This window comes from Bacillus rossius, chromosome 1 (assembly GCF_032445375.1).
Source record: "Bacillus rossius redtenbacheri isolate Brsri chromosome 1, Brsri_v3, whole genome shotgun sequence".
NCBI classification, from domain to species: Eukaryota; Metazoa; Arthropoda; class Insecta; order Phasmatodea; family Bacillidae; genus Bacillus; species Bacillus rossius.
Window position 1 is genome coordinate 127,528 of NC_086330.1, and position 6,717 is coordinate 134,244.

Below are 6,717 nucleotides of genomic sequence, written 5' to 3' on the forward strand. Positions count from 1 at the left end.
CCTATGATTTTTACATGATTTTTGCTTGGGTTCGAGATCTCAGGGAGGGTTCGGCCTTGTGGCTAGAGGTAGGGGTTAACGCAGTAGGGCCCCCCGAGATGTTATGGCCATTCGGGACGCCTTAAGGATAACACAAAGTTTCTGGAAGATATTTTATGAATTTATTACGGCACAGCCCTATACATGGTGCTGCCCGTTCTGGCCGTAACGGTTTTCCCGACGCGACTAGTCACACGCGCAGCTCTCTTCCTCAGTGGCGGCTCACGATTTTAATGCGCGTGAGGGGCGGACTTGTGCATGTGATGCGGCAGTTAGAAAAATACACTCTAACATGACGAACGATATCTTGACGAACAAAACACTTCACTATTACTTAACACTTAATAAACTGGGCTAGTGGCATGTAGGCTCGTGTCTCCAGCGACTCTATGTGATACCTAGATGTGTCCCAGGGACTGATTCGTTAGTACATTTGATGGCACGATACCGTGCAGCGGTGATACCTAAACTCTAACATGACAGATTACACTTTGACGAGCAAACAATTCACTACTACATAACACTTAATAAACTGGGCTAGTGGCACGTAGGCCGGTGTCTCCGGCGACTATACGTGCTACCTAGAGGTGTCCCAGGGACTGATTCGTTAGTACGTTCGGTGGCACGTGTCGCCTTCTGGCTGCCCTGTGCGGGCCAAAACTATGTAGCCGGTAAGCTAAGATGGGGCGTGAAGCGCCGACGTAAAGTCTCGTAGACTCCCCACAGTACTCACGTATTATGTATAACACTCATCTTGGAGCACTGATTTAATTAAGTGAAATACCTCATGGTATATTGAGGCCGGCCGCGGACTGTACTTAAATGATTAGGAAAATATTATACTATTAAAACTACATGTCGGTGAAAGCAAAGGTTGATGGTTTCGCATTGTGCGCAGGCTTCCGGCCTGTCGGAGCTCCTGAAGGACACTGCTGGTGTCGCCGTGCGCGACCCCCCTCCCTCGCCAGCCCTCCCGCGGAAACATCTGAATTTCGCGGGAAACTGAACCGGCCAGGTTCGGGACAAAACGCACAGTGAGACATAATTTTGACAGGACTGAAATACTAATTGATGAAAAATAATGTTTTATAAAAACCTGTGGAAAAATATACATAAATTAATTTGTTGTAGTGCGGCGGAGGGATATGCCACACCCGGCCGGATCATTCCGCCGGCGTAGCACTCGTTGCCTGGCGTTCGCCTCGTCGCACGATCTACACTTTGCAGCGCGCATGAGCGCGTTCGGTGCACACGCTTTTGCGAGACTTTGATGAGGCATAGCGGTCTATGCGACATAGAGGAGCATTGGAAGTCGGCGTCACCGTGATTTAACACATTGACACCTTCTGCCTTCTGCCGAGGTGATATTAAGGGTGTGGTGTTGCTTTTGGGTGCCAACTAGCAATATTAACTACGTGCTAGTGTGTAGCCGAGACTCTTGGCTCCCGGAGTGACGTCGCCACGTGGCCGGCAGGCAGTAGGGGTCGTTCCACCAGAGTTTTAGCCACCAGGCATGCTATGCTATGGGTGTTGTAAAAGATACGCGGAGGCTCAATTTAGATTGTTTTATTACAAGGTACGCTATACATGCGCTGTGTCGTGCATGGCCCGCTATCTGGGAGCGGGGCTCTACAGGCCATGTTTCTGATGGACTTGTGCCGCGCTACCCTAATGTTCCGTGCACACTTCACACTACACTAACCTTAAACAGTTCCGGAATTTAAGTAATACTACATTGAAGTTACACACAGTTCAGGGATACACGTAACACAGGGAGTTCCGGTGATGAGCACAAATTAGGTAAGGCTATCAGTGAACTCAGGTCGACTAACTGGGGTGTCCGTGAGGCTCGGAGCTGACGGGTTTAAAAACTCACGCAATTCCGGTAGAAACGGCAAGGGTGGAGGTCGAGAGGCCCCGCGACTAGTCTCCTTGGAGGATGATGATCAACTGGCGATGGCTGTAGTGTCCGCACGACTCCCCAGCCTCGCTCCCGCAAAAACATGTCGTGTGCAAAAGTAATCCTTGGCCATGCATGCCGCCTGATCGCGCTAAAGTCCAGAATTACAATAACATTTAACCATAGCCGTTACTCAATTAAGATTGTTTTTAAAAGAGCTGAAAGTTAATTACAATGTCCATATAATGAGGTCACCTCACAGTACCCCCGTGGTCGACTATCGCGTGGGCGACAGTCGATTAGGCGAGGCAGCTTATGTTCGAGGCATTGCACCACCCTGCACCCAGGTGCTTTCACGTCGCACACGCTCGGGGCGAGGCGGCGACGTGCCATAGCGGTCTGTGCGGATTCGAGGAGCACTAATGGTTGGCGTCAACATGAATAAACCACACATCAATTGGCACCTTGCCATTATCCCCCTTAAGAGTAGCCGCAGTAGATAGTAGGTGTAAAGTATTATATATACTGACGCCAACCGCCGGTGCTCCCTCTGGCTCGCACAGGCCGTTATGTCACAACAACACCTCTTAAGTGCATCGAACACGCCCGAGCGTGATGTCCGCCGAGTGTGTAAAAGTGCGCTGCGACGAACACCAAAGCGACAACAGCGCCCGGTTGGGTGTGGCAATGCGCCTAATTAAATATGTAATTATTCTGTTCAAATCAAAAACAACCAATTTAATAACAATTTAAAAGATAATTAATTCAAGGGAAATCATGTCTAATTGTTTTATAATCATATATTGTGTAACATGTTCACGTCGCCCGGCCGGAGGCCGTCTTCAAGCCCGACTTGCGACCGCCCGTACTTAGTCCCGCTAACGAAGCGCGCCCCTAGCCACCCGGTCGGAGTCAAGTGAGCTTCCCACCACTCCGTACCACAAAGGTAAATTGCGGTAATTACTGAGGGCTCGGGTGCCCCTCGCATAAAGACGAGTAATTAAGGGAGCCCAGTAATTACCCTAATTTTTACAAACTCTTCACAAGAAAAGTGCGTCGTAGGAGTGTGCCACTTACTTCCGTGGGGAACTTGAAATCACACGTAGCAAGTGCTCCCTTTGCGGCCTTCCGCCTAAACTAATTAAATGACTCTTCCATCATCATTTCCCCCCCCCCCCGGTTCTAACTTGTCTGTAACTGCTGGAGTAGTTGGTTAACTAACAAACAGTCTCCAACTTGACTCTCCTTCCTTTTAAGTACATTTAAATGCAATTAATGTAACTACGATTATTATAGGCCTTCCGCCATTAGAATTAAGCCTTAGTAATTATTGTGTGAACATTGTAAGGGTTGTGATCTCTTTAAGTTATCTTTAAATAAATATAACAGTAAACAGCTAACTATGGCGCACGGGATCAGCCTACCTCTCCCCCGCGCCAAGGCTAGCACGCCAGTATCGAACTACTCGCGAACCGGGCCGGACGTCCTTAGTGCCACGGGAAGCCATCATCGCTTTCCAACCATCAAGTAACGCTGGTAAATATAGTCACTAACCAAACCTTCCTTTTTTAGCTTCCCGTGTGCATCCGCGTTCATTTACGGTGCAGGGCTTAACCCGGCCGCTCCAATTTAAACTGGGCGACGCGACTCCGGTCCACCGCGCAGTGTCTATTTATGGTACGGGCCGACTCCCGCCCCTCATTTACTACAAGTAATAACATCGCGCACACAAGTGCCGATGCTAACTTCATGGGCATTCGCAAGTAATTTAACACGGACCGCGGCTCACACAAGCGACCCGGCCGCTGCTAAGAACTAAGCTTACAGGATTGGCCGCCCCCAATCACCCCCCTTCCCCCTGTTGATATGGGTGGAAATGGCGTAAGGGCGGAACTTTCAAGTGTATAATGTAAAGTATAGTGCCTCTCAAATTGTGTGAACTGTAACGTGTAACTCAGTGCTCACAGCGCATAAGGGGTCAGCCCCGAATAAAACCTAGTAACGTAATCAATTGTGTTCTTCCGTAGTGTTGCTTGCCCCCTCCAGCTAGGGATCAGTGTACTATATTGTGTAAGGAGAGTACTGGATAACTAACTCTACGAAAACCCCCCTCTTAAATTCAATCACAGCCGAAGGCCTAGTGGTCCACGCTGGGGCAGAAAGTATCCACACCCAAAACCATTGGTTAACGACTGTGCTAGCCTGGCGCCCACCGGAACATACCCACACACCACCAACTCCCACTAGGCCCCGCCCAGGTCTCGAAGCCAAGACCGTGGGTGACGGCAATGTCTTTTAAGCCCAAAACTGGCTGGATCTGTTTTCCCGCGCTCCACGCGTTTAGGCGCGAGGCCACATGGCGGTCTCGCGCTCAGTTACTGTCGGGAGCTCGCAGGGGTCGGACACTCCGCGAACGCAGAGCCATCAGCTTTCGCGCTACCTCCACATATCAGCAATAGTGTAAGTGTTTAAAATCCTTTTACCAGCTCTGCGCCGACCCCACCCAGTCGCACGATATTTCGTGCGACTCGTAACTAATTAATTTTATCCCAACAGGGAAATTTGCATTTTCTACGTAATTTCGTGTCCAGAGATTAAGGACAGCGTAATTGAGATACGCAGTTTCGGCTTTACAGCCACTTAATTGTTATCATCGAAGGCTCTTAGCAATGAGTGTCATGTTCCTACTCGCTAACTTTCGCCTCTTTATTTTCATTGTCTATAAATGTGTAACTTATAATGAGCAATCTAACCAAGTAATTTCCAATTAGAAAGTGACTGTAACGTGTATGCCTCCAGCTTACCGGGTGTATGTACTTTTCGGGACTATAATATTTCGCCACAGGTTAGAGTGCAAATAACTTTGGAACATATGTGTCATTCTCCATGTTAACGTAAATGTCTGCATAAGTTGTTGCAGTACAGTAGCTCCGCGACTATCCGCCGCATCTTTCACGTTGACAGTCGGCCACTGTATCAGTCTGTATATACCCCTTTGCAACCTATCCTGGTCGCGCGCACCGTACTGACGCTGCCGTCAGTGCTCCCTCTGAGAGCACAGGCCGTTATGTGTCCTCAACACCTGATCAGTGCCGCGCCTCGAACGCGCCCGCGCGCTCAACGTAGTGCAGTGCCCCGAACGGCGTGACGTCAGTCACGGCCTCCTACGTGTGCAAAGCGCCCGGCCGGGTGTGGCACTGCGCAAGGGTATTATTTATTCATGCATTTGATAAGACAAACAAAAACTAACAAGTTTAAATTCAGTATTAATTAATGTTAATTTAATGATCATGTTATAAAGGGTAATCATTCACAAAACTGGCCGAAGTCATCTTCCCGCGCTCCGCAGTTTTCCCGCGGAATTTCCCCCCCTCCCTGGCCCCGGCGGCCAGGGAGGTTAGTGAGTCGCCATCCAGCACTCGCCCGGGCCGGCAGCCCACGCACGGGGAGCCTTCAACTTTCGCGCCAACATCCTGTAACTGCAATAGGTAATTATAGTCATAACGTTTTTATATCAGCTCCCCGGTCGGCCCAAATCGGCCGTTAGCGACCACGCGCGGTCTATTAATAAAATGTGTAGCCCATCAGGGACTTTTTACATCCTACGTAATTAATTAGGTGGCCCACCGTGGCACCTGCGCCTCACGCTGTAACGCCCCATCTCGGGACATAGTTCATTGCCCACGCAGGGCGGCACTGCGCCAAACGCGACCATAAACGTACGGACGAGTCATCAACTGGGGCGTGCCACGGCCACGTGTGTGATATCATACAAGATTCCACCGTGTCCGTACCCAGCTTAACGTGGCCCTCGCCACTTGGCGGAATAGCCGCATTAGCATATCCTTCTGTGCGGGACTAACCACAGTGATTTAGTGTAATGTGTTATTTTAAGTAATTTTGCGGGACCAATCGCCCACGCACTTCACGTTGCGTACACGTACATTCGCATAAGCCAGAACAGGTTCATCGTGCGCGGAGCTTAGGTCGACGATGAAGCGGCCAGTTGCGTGAGCGTGTGACGTGTAGATTGTGCTACGCAATAAAACAGCTACAAGTACGTGTGTGTTTCATTAATCAGGCGTCCTGGGAGGCCATAACAGCCCGGGGGGCCCTTTGTCGCCGCGTCCCTGCCTGCAGCCACGAGGCCAGGAACCCCGCCCATGAGATCCAAAATTTAATCAAACAGCTAAAATTCACGTAGAATCAGATCAGGCAACGGGGACGGCGTCAGTACATGCGTAGATATACATGTGTCGCAGCGGTCAGACAACAGACGCGGCCAGTACCTGGACCAATAAGTGTATCGGCTCTGAATAAAGTGCAGTGTCGTGTCTATCCATTTACCTGTTATTTATAAGGCGTCCTGGGTGGCCTGAACAGCCCGGGTAGGTTTCGAACCGCGATGCGCTCCTGCCTGCAGCCACGAGGCCGAACCCCCGTTAAAACCCCTGAGATCTTTTCCAACCTTAATAATTCCTTACAAAACTTAGACAGGCAGCGAGAGTGGCGTCAATACATTGCCGTCACCCGACCTATGTGAAAGGCCCGGGGGGTACCTGACGGGCGCTACGGGCGTCGCGGTGCTCTTGTTGTCCGGAGGGGCGCCAGGCTAGCGGGCTGCTAGGCCGTTGGTGTTGGGTCGTGGGTACTCTGCCCCCGCGTGCCCCGCCAGGTACACGGCTTGAATTTACACTGAATGGCTCTCCCTTGATTGTGAAGGCCGCTCGGCCGTGTGGAGAACGGGAGACTCCGGAAAATTAGTGTACACGATTTGG